This window comes from Equus caballus, chromosome 13, assembly GCF_041296265.1.
Source record: "Equus caballus isolate H_3958 breed thoroughbred chromosome 13, TB-T2T, whole genome shotgun sequence".
Classification (NCBI taxonomy): domain Eukaryota; kingdom Metazoa; phylum Chordata; class Mammalia; order Perissodactyla; family Equidae; genus Equus; species Equus caballus.
The window spans coordinates 13,173,398-13,194,759 of NC_091696.1; the positions used below are offsets into that span (position 1 = coordinate 13,173,398).

At 60.2% G+C, this 21,362-nt stretch overlaps 1 protein-coding gene across 14 annotated transcripts in view; it reads left to right on the forward strand.

Moving 5' to 3' along the window:
- The first annotated feature begins 5,993 nt into the window (after nucleotides 1-5,993).
- Nucleotides 5,994-21,362, forward strand: part of GTF2IRD1 (GTF2I repeat domain containing 1) — a 110,298-nt gene continuing 94,929 nt past the window's right edge. For 6 of the 14 annotated variants that reach the window (XM_023655487.2, XM_023655491.2, XM_070231750.1 and 3 more), the window contains exon 1: nucleotides 6,954-7,092. The gene's annotated coding sequence lies outside the window, so the exon portion shown is untranslated. Of the gene's footprint in view, nucleotides 6,306-6,890; nucleotides 7,093-7,250; nucleotides 7,380-21,362 lie in introns of those variants that run through there. The other 8 variants (XM_023655494.2, XM_070231749.1, XM_070231748.1 and 5 more) reach the window with 7 other exon arrangements.

Consider the following 21,362-nt stretch of genomic DNA (forward strand, 5'->3'; position numbering starts at 1 on the left):
GAACTGATTTAGACAGAGAGACAGAGACAGAATCCGAGAGAGATGGCTGGGATCAGACACAGAGAGAAAACAGGAGGAGAGACAAGGCCACAGGCCATAGCAGACACTGGGCAGAAACAGACCCACGCACACATTTTGCTGGAGAGAGCTCCCTAAAAAAAACAGCAACAAACAGATGGAGAGAAAGAGCAAGAGAAAATAGAGACCGGCAAGCCACTCGACGGCAGACAGAGGAGGCCCGTTTTCATTCATTCATTCAGCAAACATTTGTAGAGCCCTACTGTGTGCCAGGCTGGGCACTGAGGACACCGAATTGCATGGGGACCTTACCCCCCCACCCTGCGTCCCTCCCCAGGCCTCACATGAGTTGAGTTAGTGGGCGAGTCAGACAGGGATCCAATAATCACTCACTCCACATAAGATTTTGACCTGGCCGAGTGCTCGGAGCTCCCGAGAGGCTGTGGGGGCCTGGGTCGGGGGCGGCCCGATGTGTGCTGTCAGGCAGGCTGAGATGTGGGGCTGAGCTGGTAGGGACAGGCGGGGCACTGGGTTTAGAAAAACACTGCGTCCAAAGATGCTGTCACTGGCTGATGCAAAAGCAAAGACTTGGTCCCAAGGCCTGGGCTAGCCCCCTGGGGGTGTGGGGGGTGCAGAAGGCTGGTGGAGGAGGAAGGGAGATTCTGAGTGATAAGTCTTCTCCTGGGGGTGCGAGGCCTGCAGCAGGGCTCCCAGAAAACCTGGGGTGCGAGAGAACTAGCCCAGCACGTGCTGAGGCCCTGGACCAGCGGGCTCTGCCATGGAGGCGAGAGGGGCCTGTCCGGTGGTTCCCCATCCCCCGTGGGGCTGGAGGGGCACGGCCTCGGCAACCCCCAGTCCCTCCTCAGGCTGAGTTGGATGCCACCTCTGGCTCCGGTGCCCCCGGCCCCCTCACTGCCACACATACCACAGCCGCTGGCCCAGAGTTCCCAGGGGAGGGCCTGGATCTACATGATGCCCCTACAGAGAGGGTGCTTTGGGTGGAACCGGGGCCTCCCGTCTCAGGGTCAGTCTGGCCCACCCAGATGGCAGGCCTGGCTGCCGCTCTGGGCCTTGGCAGCCTGTGACAGAGGAGCTGGCATTGAGTGCTCCGTGGCACAAGGGACGTGGCTGTGGGCTGGTACTGTGTGGCTGAGTGTTGTTAAGCCACAGATGCCAGAGCTTGAGCGGCTCTCTGAGAACATGAAGGCCCATGCTCTCCAAATGGAATGTGCATCAGAAAGAGCTGGGGACTGTACTCTTCTTTTTTTTTTTTTTGAGCAAGATTAGCACTGAGCTAACATCTGCTGCCAATCTTCCTCTTTTGTGCTGAGGAAGACTGGCCCTGAGCTAACATCCGTGTCCATCTTCCTCTACTTTACATGTGGGACGCCTGCCACAGCATGGCTTGACAAGCCGTGTCATGTCTGCACCTGGGATCTGAACCAGCCACCAAAGTGGAACGTGCGAACTTGACCGCTGTGCCACCAGGCCAACCCAGGACTGTCTTCCAAAACACAAAGTTCCGGGCCTCTCCCCAACCCCTCCAGCGTCTGAGCCAACACATCTCCTGGGAGGGTCTGGACCTGCGCTTTTAACAAGCATATGAGGCAAGGAAGCTGAGGCCAGGTCCCCCAGTCAAAGCCGAACTGAGATGGAAGGTGCTCGCCCATGACCCCCAGTTCCAGTTCACCCCCTGGCCACATCTGGTCCCCCACCTCATGCCAAGTGCTGGGGCAGGGCTCACAGGCCCTGGGCTGTGAGAAACCCCTTTGCAGAGGAGACAAGAGGCTCAGGGAGAAGAGAGCATGCCAAACGCTGCAGCTCCCAGCGTTGGGGTGGGGAGCTGCCTCTCGGCATCCCCTCCCCCCCAGCCCTCCACTGAGACCACACAGAACCCTAGTCCCCCCAGAGCTCTCTGACCGACCTTGGTTTTCTCCAACAGCATCTGGGGAAGTTGCTTTGAAGTGCTACCCCTCATTTTCCCCCTTCTGGCCCCAAAGTTCTAAATCTTCACTAATTTATAACTAAATTCGCTAGCAGGCAATTGCCTGGACTTGCAGGAAGACGGAGCCTGTGGGTTCCCGCTGGGTGGGGGTGGGGAGGCTGCCAGCCCAGGGGAGGCTGGAGTCCCCAGACCGGGGAAGCAGGGCCCTCATGGGGGGCGACGTGAGGGGCAGGGACTGTGCTCCCCGCTTATCCCGGCCCCTTCTAGCTTGGCCTCACCCCCCAGCCTCGGGCAGTCCCACTTCTGGGTGGGATGTTGGCCACGTGAAGCCACCTGTGTAACCTGGGGCACCTCTCCGAGTCTGTTCCTCCCACAGAAAGGGCGTGATGTAAGACGTTCAGCACCGTGCCCTGCCTAGAGTTAGCATTTGACAGATGTTCGTTTTCGTTATTATTAGTATTTGCAATGGTTGCTTTGAGGAGCGGTTCTGAGCGGAACCAGCAGATGAAGGTGCTTGAGAGGGGACTGTGGGACCCCTGATCCTGTCCCTTCCAGAGGAGCCCATGCTCAGCTCACCTGTGGACTGAGTTTCTATGTGAGAGATTGTTGGGAAAAAGGCTTTGTGACTTAAAAAGGGTTGGAAAATGACGCCCCAGCCCTGCATTGTCCAATATGTAGCCACTAGTCCCCTGTGAGAGTCTGTCTGGTCCCAGTTGAGATGTGTTGTCAGTATCACACAGACGCTGGATTTCACAGACTTAGTTCAAGGAAAAGATTGTAAATTATCTCAATTTTTAAAAATATTATTACATGTTGAAATGAACACATTTTGGATATGTTGGGTTAAATAGAATATATCATTAAAATTAATTTCACCATTTTTTTCCCTAACGCAGTTACAAGGAAATTTTAAATTTCCTCTGTGCGCGCATTTGTGCCCGCGTCCTATTTCCGTTGGCCAGTGCTGCCCTGGACCACTCACCAGGGCCAAGCCCTGGGGCTTCGGATCCGCCCGTGTCTGGGACCTCCCTGGCTCTCAGTTGTCCCCGCCCCAGCATGCGAGGGTGCCTGAAATCCCAGCTCAAGGGCTTTATTTTGGGCGGCCCGGAAGGTCTGGGGACTCTAGGAGATTGCCCTGCTGGTCAAATGCCCCAGTGAGGGAAGTGACATGTCTTCAGCAACCTGGACAAGCCAGGGAGACAACCATCCAGAACAGGGCTCAGGCAGGAGATGGACCAACACACCCTGGAGGCCCGGGAGATGGTCCTTCCAAGGCCGGGAGGCTAGAGACCTGGGTCACAGACTCAGGGGGCCCCCTAGCAAGTCCAGCACCTACCCTCTCCCCCTTCTGCGGCCCCCCAGGCCATCTGGACACCCTGGCTGGTAGGGATAACATTTAACATCTAGATTCTGTGCCCGCCTTGTCTGATCTTGTTTTATGGACCCTGCCTTGAAAGCACATTTTCATATGTCAAATCTGATTTTCCCTTTGGTTTCCATGATGGAACAGGAGATAGGTTGCTTTGAAGAGAAACAGGAATAGTTGGTTCCAGGAACCATTCAAGTCTCATTTTTAAAGGATAAATAGTAATTATCAGATAAAACCATCTTCCTGAAAATCCAAGGAAAGCCATGGAGACAGTAAACAGGAGTGGCAGGTGGGGGCAGGAGTCCGGGGTCCGCCTCTGCCACTCCCCTCCCCCGCTGCTCTGTGTCAGCTCTTCTCTCCCTACGGCAGGCTGCCAACTTGTGAGATGAGGGCATTGGGTTCACTGTCCTCACCTTTGGTCCCTTGTGGTCACATCCAGGGCAGCAAAGCACCAGGCTACCTCTGGGCTTGTCCCAATGCTCAGAGAAGGGTTACCTTGATGGAGATGGCTGGGCTGTCCCACCGGCACCCCCGCCCCTGTAGAGCCCTACCTCCAAGGAACAAGGAGCCAGGAGAAGTGGCCCAGAACGGCGGGAAAGGAAATTATGCACACAGGAGGTCAGGGAATGGGACTGCGCCCAAACCCCAGCGGAGCAGGCGGCTGAGTCCACATGGGCAGTTCTCCCTGGTGGCCAGTCTGCTGGTCAGAGACCCTGGGACACGGGACTGGATCAGGAGGAAGAGACCAGCTCCCACCTGGGAATTTCTGGGCTGATGAGGACACAGGACACCCAGGTGCAGCTCACTCCCGCAAATGACCTGTATCCTACATTCCCACCGGTGACACGGGGATGTCAGGGCCGCCTGGCGCAGTCAAGGAGGGCACACAAAGGGCTTTGTGATGAGAAGTCCTGTGGCTTGGAGGGAGTTAAGGGGGAGGCAGCGAGAGGAGCACCAGTTTCCACAGCTGGGCAGCAGGGGCACCTGGCCAGGCCCGGGGGAGGGCGAGGCAGGGCCAGCGGCAATGTGCTTCACAAAGCCGGCAGAAGTCCCCGGAGGCAAGGACTTGCCGTGGCTGCCCTTCTCAGGTGGAACTGAGCTTGACACAATGTGAACGCCCACGACCTTGTCCTGAGTCCCCACCTCCTCACGAACAGCAGTTCGAGCAAAGACTCCACGTCAGACTTTGCCCCTAGATGAAGTCAAGAAGTTAAAAAGTCCAGAACTATCCTTTACGGAGCAGCCATTAGGTGCCAGGCACTCCACTAAACATTTTTCTTGTTTACATTTTCTTGACACGTGCCATTTAATCTCACAGCAATCTCACGAAGAAAGGACTATCTTGGTTCCATTTTACAGATGAGGATGCTGAGGCCCAGAGAGGCCAGTCCACTTGGCCTAGGACACACAGCCAGTGAATGTGAAGCCAGGTGTCACACCCTAGTCACATGTGACTGAGTGAGGCCTGGACGTGCCAGGCCAGGACCTTCTGCTGTACCACACCACCCCCGGCCTCTGCCCTGGTGAGGCTGAGGTCAGGCTGGCTGTTCCCGTGGGGAAGAGCAGCCCAGAGGCAGGAGGGCCGCATCCACCCCCAGCTCTCTGCTTGTATTCCTGATGCTCTGGATTCTGCCTGCAGAGGGCAGTCCTGAGCATACACCAGGCCTCAGTTCTTCTAGGCCCTGGGGACACTGCCCCAGGACTTGTGGTCCCAGAAGCATTCTGCCCAGAATCCAATGGCCCAACCAGCCAGCCTTTCCTGGGACCAGCTTCCCCTAGCTGAGCTCAGGGAGGGCGAGCCCCCAGCACCTCAAGGGTCAGTAGAGATGTAATGGAAAGACAACAGGTCAGTGGGCAGAACAAGGGCTAGGGAGCCAGTCCCAGCAGTGTCACTCACATGCCATGTGTCCCGAAGCAAGTCACTTCACCTCACTGTAAAATGAGGCCAATGGGACCCCCCTTGCAGGCTCAGTGTCAGGAACAGAGAACTTACACAAAATATAGGCAGCGCCCAGTAGCCACTTGGCAAGGGGCCCATCATCAGGTTATCCACCGCAGGGCCAACAGTGCAGGTGACTGAGAGGCTGCGGGAAGGGGGAAACGGAGACTCAGGGACGTGAATCGCCTTGCCCAAGGTCACACAATGGTGAGAGCAAGAGAAAGATGTGGACCCACAAACTGAGGCTCCAGACCCTGGCTCTTCCCCTCAGCCTTGCTGACACGCCAGGGCCAGCAGAGGGCAGGTGGGGATGTGTGTCTGAGGGGGACGACAGAAGAGGGCGCCTCGAGGTATCCCTGGGCCTCCTGGTGACAAGGGGGCTGAGGAGGTACCCCCAAGAGGGCACGGGGCAGCACTGGATGGAGGGAGCATCTGTGGCCTCATTCCCAGTCCCCACCCCTCTGGCCAACACCCTCTGTGGGCAAGGCTTTCAGTGGGCACCAGAGCTCCTCTGGGACATGTGGACACAGCCTGCCTGGAAGGAGCTCTCAGTCTGATGGGCCTGTGGGCTTGCCAGGGGGAGAGCTGGCCAGCTGAGGTTAGCCCTTACCAAGTGCCCACTGTGTCCCCGGCAGGGCCCAGGAGGCTGGGGGAAGACCCTGTGGGCTTTGCCAGGACCTGGCAGATTCTCACAGGCCATTTGGCTTTCTCCATCCAGGCCAGGAGCTCCCTGGCGTTGGGGCCTGCCCCGTTTGTGTCCCTCCCCGAGTGCCCAGCAGGGCACAGGCACAGCACAGGGCTCCGGCCCTCCTTGTGCCGAATTGAGACGCGCGTTTTGGGAGAGGACGCGAGGTGCGCTCCTCATTCCAGTCGGGCCGTTGCTATGGCGGGGGAAGGGGCTGGCAGAAGCCTGGGTCGGGGGATCAGGAGGGCCGCCCAGGCAAGATGGGACCTGGCGTGGCCAAGCGGATCTGCTGCGACCTTGGGCATGTCACTGCCTTCCTTCACATCCCAGGGGACAAAGGCTGAAAGAGGTACCTGGGCCAAGCCACTGCGAGATAACCCGGGCCAGGCGGGAGCGACCAGCCGCGCCGACTTCAGCTCCCGAGTGGAGGCGCCGGCCTTGGGCGCTCGGGGCCTCCTGGGATCCTCCCCGCGCCCGCCGAGTGACCTTGACCCTCGGCCCCGCCGCTGCGCCCCGCTCTCCGGGGCTGTGCCGCGGCTTCCTAATCCGCCCCGGCCGGCGCTAGGGGGGCGGAGGGGCGGCGCCGGGCAGCCAGGGGGCGCCGAGGCCGCGGGAGCCCCTCCCGCAGGCTCCCCCGGCGGCGGGCGCTGGGGCAGCGCGCGCGCGGGCGCGGGGCTCCCCCCGCGGTGCCCAGGCCGGGGCGCGGGGCGGGCCGGGCGGGCTAATCCCGTATGTAAATGGCAGCCAATGGAGGGTGGTGTTGCGCGGGGCTGGGATTAGGGCCGGGGCGAATGGCTGGCAATCTTACTGGGATTACAGAACAAAGAGGCTCCCTGCGCTCCCGCTCTCGGCGCCGCTCCCCGCGCCGCGCCCCGCCCTCCGCCGCAGCCCGCGCCGGGGTGGGGGCCGCCGAGCGCCAGCCCCCCGGCCGGCCGAGAGCCCCGCCGCGGCCCCCTCCCCGGCGGCCCGCGCCCCTGCCCCGCGCCCCCCGCCCGCGCCCTGCGCCGCGCCGCGCTCCCTCCGCCTCCCCGTCCCCCATTCTCCGGATTAATTAAGGAGGCAGCGGCAGGAGGCTGAGTCCTGGCCGCGGGCCGGGCCGGGGCGCCGCTGGCAGGAGCGCTTGGGGATCCTCCAAGGTAGGAGAAACTTTTGCGGGGGGCGGGCGCCCCGGCCCTTCTCCCCTTGTCTTCCCGCCCCCGTGGCCCCCGCCCCTCCCCCTCCAGGTGTTACAGAATCCGGGTCCGGCTTTTGGGTGCATTGGGAGGCACGTGACTGGGATTATAATTCGGGCCGGGGGAGGGGAGGGACGGCCGCCCCCACCTGCCGCGACGGGCGGGGGAGCCGGGAACTGTCACCCCGGCCCTTCCGGAGCTGGGGGGCGCCCTGGGCGGGCGCCCGCAGGCTGCTGCTGTTGGCGAATGAGGTCAGTTTTGCTGCCCGCGGTGGCGGGCGCCAGGGTGGGAGCCCAGGGGCTGGGAAGGCCGCGGCCCCCGCCCTGCCACCTCCCCCCACCCCTGCCTTCCTCGGGCTGGGCCGTCTCCTGGCCCGCGTCTCCCGCTCACAGGCTGAGTCCGACGCAGCGAGAACTGCCCCAGCACGGTGGTTCCTGTTGGGGTCCCCTGGGTGGGGGCTGGCCTGAGTGGTGGCAGCTGAACCCCCGGGGGGTGGTGGGGGGAAGAGACTCAGAGGATGGCAGTGGGGGACACAAAGGGTCCAGAGGAGCAAGTTGAGGCGCCCATCTGTGGGTGGTCTCCGAATTCCTGCAGATGGGCAGGGAGGCCCGTGGAGGGGCCGCAGGGTGCTTGATGCCCACCACCCTGCTGAGTCCCTGGGAACGATGGGCCTGACCGCTGTCCTGGCCTCCCCAGCGCCCGCCTGCCGCCTGGCCCGGGGCGTAGGGGGACCGTGCAGCTGAGAGCTCTCCCCTCCTGGCCGTGCTGGACGGGGCTGGAGCTCTGGACGTCTGGACTGTGACCCAGCCCCCCAGGACCAGGCCTGGGGTGGAGGGTCCTGTGTCCCTACTCCAGCTGGAGTGAGGGAGCTCGATGTGGAGGGGTCTCCCTGCATGGCCCGTGGGGAAGCGTTGCCTTGGATGGAGTGTGGTACCTGCTATGTGGGGCATGGGGCTGCCCTGGGCCTGGTGGCAGGGGTGAGGGGCAGGCCTGGACAGCTTCTAGAGGAGCTTCTAGAGGAGTGGGCATTCGCTGCGCTTCTCCTACTGCTCACAGAGAAGGAAGGGGCCAGAAGCTGCTCCGACCTCCACTGGCCGTCTTCTCCCTCTGTGTGTTGGTTGCCCCGTGGCTGGGTCTGCGGGCCCCTAGGGCTCCTGGGCACTGGCCCCTGGGCCTTGGAGTTTGGGAGGTGCCTCGGGGCAGCCCGTTTATTTCAGCAGCGTCATTCCCAAAGAGAAAGGGCATCGCCATCGATTATTTATTCGGAGCAGGAGGCGGGTGGCTGGGAGGCTGGGAGGCTGGTGGCTGCTGATGGGGAGGGGCTGGGTGCAAGGGCGGCGAGGCTGGGCCGTCAGGGCTCTCGAGAGCTGCCCGGCGCGGGGCCCAGGAGGGTGTGAGGCAGATTTTGCCCTCTTCTGAGCAGCGACTTGCGGACCAAGGGACGGGCCTGGCCCCAAGGGGGCGGGATATCAGAACCCCCAATCTGCTTTTGGGATGTGGGAGGCCTAAAACCACACCCCGTTCTGTAGCTTGCTCTGAGGGTGACCTAGAAAGTCGAGGCTCTGACTCAGAGGGTCCCAGAGGACCCCAGCGGAGGAAACGAGGAAGGGTTGGCATTCTGGCCACTCATTCAAAATATGGGAGAGCTCGGGGCTGAAGGTTGCAAAACTGGGTCTTAAAGACAGCCTTGTGGGGGCTTGCTTAACCCACTTAGGCGGCCTGTTCTCGGATGCTGGAGGAAGCAGTGTGCTTTCACAGATCCTTGTGTGCTCATTTAAGGCAGTCCCCCAGAGCCGGGCCAGCCTCTGACACGCAGGCAGACGTAATGATAGGGGTCTCGGAGCAGCTGTTCCTGTGGCCCGCCCGTCTCTGGCAGCCAGCGCGTCCACACAGTGGTGGCGGCCCAGTTGTCAGAGACCCGGCGAGGATCTCAGGGTTGCGTGGTGGGTGATGGCTTGGGATGTCGTGTCCTGAGAGTGACCTTGGAGCCACAGACCACCTCTGGTCCCTCCTCATTCTGGGTCTGGTGCATCTCGGCGCTCGTCTGCCCACCCACTGCTTCCTTCGTCCCCTCTTTGAATCCTGCAGTCCTGCCAGCCGCCTGATGGCCTGTGCACACGCTGTTCCTTCTACCTGGAAGGTTCTTCCTACCCTTCCCCTGAGGGGGCTGGGGGTCTTCCCTTAACGGCCTCGCCTGGCTAGGGTGGGGGGTAGGGGTTGTAGAATTTGCCTCTTTCCTCTGCTCCATCAGAACTTAGCTGGCCGTTAGGTCCTCGGGCTGGAGGCCTGCCTCGTCCCCAGGGCTGGCCAAGGTGCTTGTGCCCATGACATCCTGTCCTTCCTGTGTCCCAACGTTGATCTCACTCAGAAGCTACACGTGCGTCTCCCCAGTCAACGGTGGCTTGATTTTGGTTCCCAGAGCCCCAGGGGAGCTCCTCAGATACTTGTTGAGTGCCTGTTTGACTGACTAAATGAGTGAAATCCTGCCCCAGAGCCATGGCCCGCATTGCCAAGCAGACTCTCTCTCCTTCCTAAATGCCCATCTCGGGGGCACGTTCCCTTCTCTGAGCTTCCTGCTCCCCATCCTCCTGGGCTCCCTTCTCCCCGTCACCGCAGCCTGTCTGCCCCCAAACCTGAGCCTGGGGCTTTGCTCCCTGGGGGTCATCCATCCTGCCTCTCCCAGTCCTCTGACCCTCGGCCGTTTGTGGGCATCTCTCTGTCTGATGCAGGCAGCCAGGGACACAGTCAGGTTCCTTGGGACAAGCCAGGAGTGTGTGTCCAGCTCCATGGGGCCTGCGGAGGCCTCAAGGCGGCCTGGGAACAAGGCCTGCAGGGTTAACTCATGGACACTGGCAAGAGGGGCAGGGCCCAGGGCTCTAGACCTACCGGAGGGTGTGGGCCCAGGAGACGTGGCTCCTTCGGCATGCTGGACGGGAATTCTCGGCAGGAATTCATGAGCGGGGCAGAGTGGTGGGGAGGATTGTTGTGTGTGGGAGAGGAGGAGGCGAACCTGCTCAGAAGACAGTCAGATGTCACCCCCTCGGCAGGGTGATAGTGGAGACTTCTGTGTGTAGGTGTCGGGCTGTCCAGGTGGAGCCCAAGGGGAGCCAGCCCCCTTGCTGCGCCCAGGTTCCTTGTTTGCAGGCATGTCTGGCTGGGGCCATCTGTGACCCTAATGCCCAGCAGGGCACACTGACATTTCAGACTCGGTGCTGTGGGTTATGGCTGATGACAGCAAGGGGCTCAGAGCCGAGGAGAGGGCGATGGAGGGGCTGCGCCCTTGTTCTCTGGAGGGCGTGAGAGCTCCTGAATGGGCCGAGGAAGGCTGTGCTTTGTCCCTACATGGGCTTGGGGGGACGATGGGGGTGTCTCGGGCTGTGAGCAGAGCCCTCCTTCCAGCCCCCTTCCCTGGGGTCCCGAGCTGGGCCTGGCTGACCCGGAGCTATTTGTGCGCCCACCTGTCTCCCTCCTTCAGGACCACCTGCTTCGGGTGCCAGATTGAGCTAGTAAAAATAGGGCCGCCCAGTTAAATTTGGATTTCAGATAAGCCACCGATAATGCGGGATGGGGGATGTAACTTATTCTAGAAACTTCCTTGTGTAACCGAAGTTCACACTGGCCTGGGGTTCTTATATTTTATCTGGCAGCCCTGCAGCCACAGCCTCTGGGCCGTGAGACTATTGGGGGCCGGGGAGGGGTTGGGGGCCGGGCCGGGCTCACCCTGAGGCCCTGGGCTTGGTCTGGAGCAAGTTCGAATCAGGTGGCGCTCATCCTCGTTTCCTGAGTCAGGCTCTCTCCAGGCTGCGGTCCGAGCTTTCAAACCTCTGACTGGGCCTGGGCGATGAGAGGGCTCAGGGATCCCCAGTCTGGGAAGCCCTGGTTCTCTGTCTCCTCTGCCGCTGTGGTCCATGCAGTGTCCTGTTCACAGAGGCTGGGAGAAGGGCGGAAGCTGCCAGGTAGCCCCCTGTTAGACACCAGATTAGGGTCTGCAGAGCCAGGCCTGAGTGCTGTGATGTCCCCCTTCAAGGCTTAGAGAGTCTGCCTCTGGGGTCCCTGATAGGGGAGGGTCCTCACCGGGCTGGTCCAGGGTTTGAGGGGCTGTCCCCTTGGAAGGACGCCCGATGAATACAGTACTGAGGTTGCTGGGAATTACCATCCCCCCACGCCACCATCTATGACAGGACCCTGGCTGCTTCTGCAGCCCTGAGGCCCCTGCAGGGCGGGGGGCCCAGGGCCAGGAAGTGATGGGCAGGGTCTTGTCCATTTCCCCTCCCTGTCAGTCTGGCCATGTGTTCCCATGTAAAATGGAGATGACACCCCTGTCCTGCCCGAGCCCCAGGGTGGCGCTGTGGTTCGGGGCTCAGTGCTTCATGTGGGGCTCTGCAGCAGGGGAACATGGGTCATCCCAACTCCAGTCTGCAGTGGACATGGGTGGGAAGCCAGGGGGGAGAGCTTCGGGCCTGTAGGCTTGGGGTCCTGGGCAGCTCACAGGCGCTCAGCTAGGCTGTGTGCTGGGGAGGGGGCCCCTGTCCCTCCTGGGCCTGTGGCTGCAGCTGACCCTGTAGGCTGCTTCTCTCCTGGAGGGCTGGACGGGGCCGGGCCTGCTTGCTGGTTGGATCTAGTGGGGTCTTGAGGTACTTTTTCTGGCTACTGGCAGAAGCACCACAAAGGGGGTCAGTATCCCTGTGTCTCTTCATCTCTCTGTCACTCCATCAGCCAGTGAGACACTCGCAGAGGCACGGGGTCTGCAGGTCTCTGTGAGGTCCTGGCATCCAGCCCCAGGCAGGCGTGGAGGAGGGGCCCACTCTGCGTGTCATGATGTGTGTTGTCGAGGTGTGAGGGACGTCGAGGGAGGTGCCTGGGTCTTCAATGTGCTGTTTAAGGAGTTTGACCAGTGTGCACGTACATGCAGTCCAGCCCCGGTCAATACAGAGCCTTCCGTCCCCCAGAGGTTCCTTCCCGCCCGTTTGCAGCCAGCCCCCTCCCCCGGCCCCTGGCCACCACTCGGCTCTTTTCTGTCTGTAGTTTTGCATCTTCCAGAGTGTCACATAAACGCAGTCGCCGGCATGATGTCGGCATAGGGAGCCAGTTCCTTTGGTCGCCGAGTAGTGTTCCATCAGCGTTCCATCGTTCGGCGACTGCACTCAGCTCCACGCACTCTCCTGGCTGAGAGATCCAGCTCTGGCTGGGGATTGGGACCGCCCAGACGGCAGGTCGCTTGTTCTCATTTTCCCAAAGGCACTGCCTGTACCCGTCCCCACCCCCATCGAGCGCTGACCCCGAGCCGGGAGGGGAGAGCTGCACCCCTCTGTCCGCAGACTGGAATTTCATCCTCCGCCTCTGGTGACTCCCGATGAAATTACACCTGCCCGCGCTGCCCTGGGCTGTGTCCTCGCCGGGCAGGTGGGCTCCTGGAACAATTGATGCTCGGCGCAGGGAACTGTCTGTGCCCTGTGGTCTCCGCCTGTCTCTGTGTGCCCCACCCCTGAGAGTCTGGGGCTCCCTGGCAGTGTGTTCCTTGTCTCCACTCCCACAGCTCTTTAGCTGGGGGCAGAAATCCTGTGTTTTCCTGAAACAGGGCTAGGGCTTCCTCCAGGGGTAGGGAAGGAGGGCAGCAAGGCCAGCATTGCAGTCAGCAGCATGATTTAGGGTCAGACAGAATGGGGCTGTGTGACTTTGGGCGAGTGACTTCACATCTCTGTGCTTTGGTTTGGTCTTCTGTAAACAGGAGAACGGAGCATCTGGTTTGCAGGGCCATCGTGAGACTCAACTGCAGTAACCTGAGCCAGTGGGCTGCCACAGAGCCCTGGAGGGCCCACGGCCACCAAGGGGAGGAGGTGGGGACACGCAGGCCTCCAGTTCTGTGTGTCCCGCTTTGGGCCAGAGTAGGGCCGCTTTCCCCCAGGTTACCTTTTAGGGCTCTAGATAAGATGTGTGGACAGAACATTTGGACCCCCCGCGGCCCGTGGCTGGCCCTGCGTGAGCAGTGGCCTTCGTCCTGAATGTTTGTGTGGCTGCGCTGGGATGTCCGTTGGTCACAGAAGCTTCTAGGTTGGCTGGTTCCGGCTCTGCCTGCCACTGCGTGTGACCTGGTGGTGGGTGTCGTGAGCGGAGGGGGCCCAACCAGAGCTTGCCCGTCTCTGGGGGCCGTGGCTTTCTAAGAAAGGGGGCTCCCTGGATGATGGCGTGGCTGTGCAGGTGTCGTGGCGATTTGGGGCTTTTCCCTTTGTTTTCTGTGAGGGATCCGTCGGTTTCTCTGATGAGCCGGGCTCCCCCGGCACCTGTTCCCCACAAGGCTGGAGCCCCCATTGCTCGTGGCTGTGCTGGGGAGGCCTCAGGCGGGCTGGCCCCACGCAGAGGACCCTCAGGTGCTCCTGGGTGGCTGCCTGGAGCAGGCGGGACCCCTGCTGCCCACCCAGCCAGCACCAGGGTGGTCCTGGCGGGCTCCAAGGGGGTCTTGTGACTGGGCCAGCCCGGTGTGTCTCCTGTTTATCCAGGAGCTGGTTTTTCAGGTGTGGCGGCTTCAGGCAGAGAGGCCCAGGTTGGGGAAGGGGGCCTTCGGGAAGGAGGTAGCTGCCCCTGTTCTGGGGGGGCAGCCCTCTGTGGGCGGGCTGACCACATCCTCCCTCTGATCCTTGTCCATTGCCCACCGGCCCGGGGCCCACCGCTCCCTGAGACATTCTCTCCTCAGCACATCCAAGGGAGAGATGCTCTCGATTGCCCTGGGTCAACCAAGGAGGCCAGGACCCCTCCTTCGGGGTCTCCTTCGGCTGCCTCAGGTCTTCCCCACTTCGCAGCCGGGTGCCACGGAACCATCAGGGCCTTTGAAGCCTGACAGACATGGTTCATGTCCCACTTATGCCACTGACCTGCTGTGTCACCTCAGGCGAGTGACTTTACCTCTCTGAGTCTCCTCTGCACAAATGAGGATGGTTATCCCTACATGGCGGGGTTCTTGGGAGGATCAGCACATTCAGTCCGGGGAAGCTGGTCACTGTCCCGCTTAAGAATTTTTCTTCCACTTGTCACACGATGACCCCAGAGGCTGGCCCTTGAGGAGCCCCAGTCCTACCCAGGGAGGACCCTGGCACCCATGTTCCCTGTTCTGCCCATGGAGCCTGGGGTCTGCTGTGCCTCAGTTTCTGCTGCTGCAAGCTGGGAAGACCCCACAGTAGCACTGGTTCGTCCCCTGGGGCTGGGGCCACAAGGGGCATGGGCCGGCGGCTGGTTTTCGAGCCTGCCCTCTGCTCCCCCTTGCACCTGCGGGCAGCCTGCAGGAGGCGACTTCCCCGGGCCCTGGAGGCTGGGTGGATTCAGACCCAAGAGTGGGCAGGGTGGGCATCTCGGGTGGGGGCCCAACAGGGTGAGTAAGAGTCCAAGGACAGGAATGGCAGCCGGTGTGTGGCCGTGTGAGTGTTGCACTCTGAGCGTGGCGAGGCGGTCCGCGGGGACCAGCCTGGGGCCCTTGTGTTGGGTTCAGGTGAGGACTTTCGAAGACCTCTCTTCCGGGCTAGGCATGGCCTGGCCCTTCTTGCTTCTGTGGTCGGCCAGCCATGCTGAGCTTCCCTTGGTTTCTAGAACATTCCACGCTCCATCTTGCTTCTCCATAACACTGTTGCTTCTTCCTCGAACACGTTTGAATGCTCCCTGTCCACTTGGTTGGGCTCATTCTTGCCTGCGTGTCTCAGCCTGGATGTCGCTTCTCTGACACCTCCCCAAGTCTGTGTCAGGCGCCCCTCTGTGTCCCTAAAGCCCTGAGCTCCCCAGCGTAGCCCTCCTCACACCCTGGGTCCCAGGTGTCCTCGTCCTTGTCTGTCACCCTCTGGTGGTCAGGGCTGCGCCGCCCTGTCCCTCCGCATCCCTGCCCCCAGCACCCAGCACAGCAAGTGTCCAGGACAGTCTGGTCAGTGAACTGGGAGCAGCTGGGGGTCGGGCGTGTGGGGTGGGGCCACGGGGGTCGGGGGGCTTTCCCCATCCTGATGCCAGCCCTGGCCATGCCCCCTCCTCCCAGGGGCCACCTCTGCTGCCTGGCTTGCTCTCGGGGTCTCAGAGCGGGGAGGGGACGCCGCCTGGCTTTGGGGTTCCTGTTGGATGGGCAGCTGGCTGTGTGGAGAGGGCACAGTTAATCCCTGGGCTGTTAGACACATGCTTCTGTGTGTGCACGTCTGTGTGCACGCACGTACGGGAGGCCGAGGCAGTGCCTGTGCCAGTTGACTCGCTGTGTCGCTGAATTCTGACACCAGCCTGGCTGAGGACTGCCTCGTGTGCAGGGCCCCTCTGGTCTGGGCCTGCGGTGAGGGGCTGCAGCTGTCAGATAGGAGTGCGTTTGGCTCCAGGTGCTAGAAGACCTGAGCACAGAGGCTTGCACCGGAGGGTTTGTTTTCTCCGCACAAGGGGAACCCCGCGGGTGGCCAGGCGGAGGCTGTTGGGGGCTCTGCGATGCCCTGAGGGGCTTGGTTCTTTTCCTCCCTCCATGTTGGATTTCTTTTTTTCAGTTTGAAATTATTTTTTTTAAAGGGTACACTTCAGTATGTTTTCACGTACTCACAAAGCTGTGGAATATTCGCTACTGTCAGCCAAAAAGAAATCTGGACCTATTAGGTAGTCTCTCCGTCATCCCCACCTCCCCTCATCCCCTGGCAACCACTAATTTTTCCATCCCTGTAGATTTACCTATTCTGGACACTTCATGTAAATGGAATCATGCAATCTGTGGCCTTTTGTGTATGGCTTCTTTCTCTGGCATGACGTTTTCAAGTTCACCTATGTTGTAGCATACATCAGAATTTCATTCCTTTTTATGGCTGAATAGTATTCCGTTCAACGGATGTGCCACATTTTGTTTATCTACTCGTCACTTGGTCGACGTTGGGTTGTTTCCGCTTTTTGGCTGTTGTGAATAATGCTGCTGTGAACACTTGTGTACAAGTTTCTGTGGGAACTGTGTTGTTGGTTCTCTTGGCTAAATACCTGGGAGTGGACTTGCTGGGTCATGGTGGCACTTCTGTGTTACCATTTTGAGGAACTGGCAGGCTACTTTCCATAGGAGCTGTGCCATTTTACATTCCCGCCGGCAGTGTAATGAGGATTCCAGTTTTCTACATCCTTGACCAAAACTTGGTGTTGTCCGTCTTTTTGATTACAGCCATACTAGTAGGTATGAAGTGCCATCTCATGTGGTTTTGACTTACCATGTTGGATTTTGTCTCCATGCTTGTGTCTCTTGGTCACAAGATGGCTACATCCCCTCCAGCCCTCACACCATGGTCCAGACGGAGAGAGGGAGTCAGGGCAGAATCATTCTACTCACAAAGCTTTGCCTTCATGCCTGCTGTCCTCAGGGATTTCTCCAGTGTTGCGCAGATCAGACCTGGATCGTATGGTGCCCCCTAATTCCAAGGAAGTGGGGAAGACAGGCATCAGCTTCCTGGCCTGTTGGGGAGGAAGGGGGTTGAGAGTGCTGTCGGATGAGCCTTGTCCCTTTTGCCCCTCATGGCCCAGTCCAGTGTGAACGTCTTCGTTTCTCAAAGCGGAAGTAGGGGGATGTGGAGCCCCCACAGGTAGGGTTGGGACATAGATCACAGGCGCCTGGCTCTGCTGTAGGCCGCAGTCACCCCTGCCCGTCACATGCCCCTGCCCTGGGGCCCAGGGGCCCCCACCTTGCAGAGGGCAGTGTCAGTCACCTCCCCTGCACCCTGCTTCCCTCCCCGTCTCGAGACCTGCTTTCTCCTCAGCCTGGGAGCCTGTAGCCCAGAGCTCACTCAGTCCTGCCTCAGGGCCTTCGCTCCTCCATACCTAGCAGCCCAGAATGGCCTCCAGGATGTCTTACCTTTAAAACTGGCATGGAGGCTGGTGCAGTGGCGTAGTGGTTGAGTTCATGTGCTCCACTTTGGTGGCCTGGGGTTTGCTGGTTCGCGTCCTGGGTGTGGACCTAGCCCCGCTCATCAAGCCATGCGGTCGCAGGCATCCCACATACAAGATAGAGGGAGATCGGCACAGACGTTAGCTCAGCAACAGTCTTCCTTAGCAAAATAAATAAACAAGTAAAACCGGCCTGGGCTGGAACTCCTCCACGGCTGGTGGGAGTGTACAGCGAGTGGCCAGTTTTGGAAAACAGTTTGGCATTCATTCATTCATTGGTTTATTTTTATTGACATATAATCACCCCATAAAATTCACCATTTTAAAGTATTCTATTCAGTGGTTTTTAGCATATTCACAAGATTGTGTAACCATCACCACTGCGTAATTCCAGAAAATTTTTATCGCCCTGAAAAGAAACCCCATACCCATTAGCAGTCACTCCCCAGCCCCCTGGCAACCACTGATGGTGTCTGTGTGGATTTGGGGCAGCTTTTTATGACGTCAGGCCTCGCTCACCGCAGAGCCAGCCCTTCCGTTCTAGGGCCTCACCAAGAGCAAGGCGAACAGGTTCACGTGAGAACCTGGAGAGAAATAGCTGTGATGGCTTTATTCACAATTGCCGCAACTGGAAATGGTCTGCGTGTCCAGCCAGTGCGTGGTGAAACCCGGTATGTCTACACCGTGGAGTCCTAGTCAGTGGTGGAGACGAGCAAGCTCTTGAGATGGACGACACAGGCGAGTCGCAGAGGCGCTGGGCTGCCTGGCAGGTGGCAGACCCGGCTGTGTCCGCACGGCTGCATTTATGTGACATTTTGGGGAGCACAGAGCTGTAGGGACAGAGCAGGCCGGGGGTTGCCTGGGGTGGGGTGGGGCAGGTTGACTCGGGCGTGGGGGAGTTTGGGGTGTCGATGGGACGGGCGTGTGGCAGTTACGTGAGTGTGCGTTTGTAAAATCTCATGGAACTATGCGCTGAAAGAGTGAATTTCCCTGTGTGTATATTACACCTCAGTTTAAAGAACCCCGTGATCTTGGAACCAGCCTTTCCAGATTAACCCCACGTTTGTTCTAGCTGGTGCCACTGTCCCGTTTACAGGTGGCTGTTGGGTTTGGGTCTGTCTTCCAGGACGGCTCCTGTGACTGTGGCCAGGGCTCTGGGGGCCCCTCCTGCGGCTCCCCTCTCCCTGCCCTGAACCGCCTGGATGGAGTGTATCCTCAACTGTTAGGGCTGGAAGGGACCTCAGGACAGTTGACCTCCTTTCCTCTTCAGGTGGGACTGCGGGGCGGGTGGGCTTGGCGCTGGCCATGTCCGGGTGCCCGCTGCCCCTGTCGGGAGCCCATCCAGGGCTCTGTCGGCCCCACGAGGCGCGTTCTCACTCCTCAGGCCTCGGAGGCTGGAACCTCGGAGCCCAGTGGCCGAGGGCACGGGGTGCTGGGGCAGGGCTGTGACCCCACCCTGTGACATGCCCCTCTGTGGGGACAGAGCTTCGGAAGGGGGTGCTTTTCTCGTCCCAGGCTTCAGATGGGGTAACTTTGTGGGCGTGAAACCAGCGACTGTTCGTTCCCGTTTTCTTGGCTTTGCGTCCGCTGCCGAGATGAGGGGGGCCGACTGGGTGACCCGGGGCCTGGGGTCTGTGTGGAGGGTTGGCCGCCCCTGGGATTCTCCTCTGCGGTCTCTGTAACCCGCCCCAGCATCCCAGAAGGCCCGCCATCTCAGCCGCACAGGACCTCTCCCTGGGCTCTCGGCCCTGTTTTTGGCTCAGAAATGGTCTTTGTACCTCTGGGGTCCCTTCTGGTTGTCAGGGCCCACAATGCCTCCAGGAAGCCCACCTTGGCCCTCACTGCAACCCCAGAGAGGAGGGCTGGCCCCTGTCCTGGAGCCCATTGCCCTCCGGCGGGAGGCAGAAAAGACAGGTTGGCGTGAGCCCGTGGGAGTGTGCCAGCCTGGAGATCTCTGTGTGCGAGTCACTGGACGGCGAGCCGAGCCTGGGGGACCACTCAGGGGCGTCGTAGGGGGTCAGGGGCATCTGCTCCTTCTGGCAGACTGTGCTTTGAAGCTGGCCCATGACCCTTGGGGCTATGTGACCTTGGGCAAGTTACTCAGCCTTTCTGAGCACCTGTGTCCTCATCTGTCAAATGAGGAGGGGGCCATGGTACTTGTAGGGTCGTGCTGGTAGGGTGGGGGACTGAAAGAAGGCCACTAGCAGCGCAGCACTGGGTAGTCACATGGCTGCTGCTGCTGGCCATAGTGTGGCTGAGGCTTCACGGGAAAGACAGGTTCCACTAGGTCTGAGGCCAAGATGGGGTTTGGATAGAAAGTCTCCTTTGGGGACTGGCTGTCACCTCCCACCACTGCTCTGGAGGGAGGAAGGGGCAGGGTGCCATCAATGTCTTTATCGTTATTGGAGGAGGAGACTGAAGCCCAGAGAGGGGAACCAAGTGGCCCAGCATCACACAGCCAGTGGGGCGGCAGAGCCTCCACTAGAGCCGGCTCTCCCGAGGGCGGCCCCCTGCACGCCCCTGAGTCCACGGGCTTTTGGTGAGGGGCTGCCTGTCATCAGTTGTTGGGTTCTGGGTAGGGGACGGTGTGGCCTGGGCTGGGCTCCTGCAGGCTGTCCCCCTCCCTGGGTGGGAGAGAAGGGCAGGCAGGGGTCACTTTGCAGAATCACAGCACCGGGCTACAGCTTCGGGTGAGCCCCGTGTCATCCTGAGTGGCTGGAGGTGGCCAGGCTCTCCTCACCCCAGTGAGGGCAGAGGTGGGATTGGGGCTTGGAGAAGCACTGTGGTGAGTGTGTGCACAAGCCCGCACGCGCACGGGAGGGGAGGGACAGGTCGTGGAACAGGGCTTGGACGTCGGCACAGTCCTAGCTCCCACGAGTTCCCTGTGTCATCGTGGGCAGGTCACTCATGCACTTGGCCTCTGTTGTCCAGCGTGGGAGGGGTGATGGTCCCTGTCCTGCCTCCCTCGCAGGGTGCTGGGGCGTCAGACGTGATAGTGTGGGAAAGCTCTGACGGAGGGAGGGGATGACTGGTGCACCTGCGTGGGCGCGTGTGAGCGTCCAGCCCAAAAGAATGTGTGTCATCCCCCTGGGACCGGTCATTAATGTGAGCCAACCGCCTGATCCAGCAGGGTGGCAGGGACTTCACCAGGACACCCCAGGATGGACTGCGTGGCCCTGTCTTCCCCATCTGGTGAGGGGCCTTCCTTAGTGCACACAGTGAGCCCATAATCCATACTTAACTACCCAAGTTCCCCCTTCTCTGTGGGGATGCCTTCCAAGACCCCCAGCAGATGCTGAAGCCGCAGATGGTACCGAACGAACCCTGTATCGACTGTGTTTTCTCCTGTGCATATGGCCGTGATGAAGCTTGGTTCATGAATTAGGCACAGGAGGAGATTCACAACAGTAAGTTCTCTTTGGCATGTCCCAATTGCCAGCATCGCTACTCTTGCGCTTTGGGGCCACTATTAAGTAAAATGAGGGTGACTTGAACACAAGCACTGCGATACTGGGCCCGTCGATCTGATAACGAGGTGGCTCCTAAGCGACTAACGGGCAGGGAGGTGTACAGCCTGGATCCGCTGGACAAAGGGATGGTTCACGACCCAGGCGGGGTGGAGTGGAACAGCACGAGATTTCATCACGCTACTCAGAATGGTGCGCAACTTAAAACTTATGAATTGTTTATTTCTGGAATTTTCCATTTAATATTTTCACACCATGGTTGACCACGAGTAAGTGAAACTGTGGAAAGAGAAACTATGGATAAGGGGGACTAGTGTATTTGTGGGAGGGAGGAATGGGGCTCGAGGCCCTGTCAGGCATTAGCTGCTATGTGTGTGTGCGCGTGTGCAAGAGCAGGGGCAGAGGGCGAGAAGGCCTTGAGAGGCGGCAGGTGTAGGTGACACCTGCCTGATGGATGGACGTCTGGACGGAGATGGCCTCCTCTCTGATGTGGGTCACTATTTGTAACCTCGGCTTCTTCTCCTGCCTGGGAGCTCCCGGGGTGGGGCTAGACCTGCCCCCCCCGTTCCAGTCTGGGGCAGAGCAGGTGCTGTGAAAACACCATGCAGTGGGGTGGTGTCCCACAGCATCCAATAGATGGGTACGAGGCCCAGGGAGGTGGGCAGGCCAGCACCGGGACTCGGGGAGCCCTGGCTGGAGAGTGCAGGAGGAAAGGCTCCTGGCCATGTGGCATTGGGATTTAAAGGAGCAAGAACAGGAGTGAGGGGCTGGAGGGCATTTGGGTTGGGGCAGGGCTGTGGACAGGCCAGAAATGAGCGAGTGAGAGGGACAGGGTGACTGATCAGTGGTCAGGGCAGGTCTGGAGGCCAGACACCAGGGGAGGGGTCGTGGTGGTCCTTCCACCTG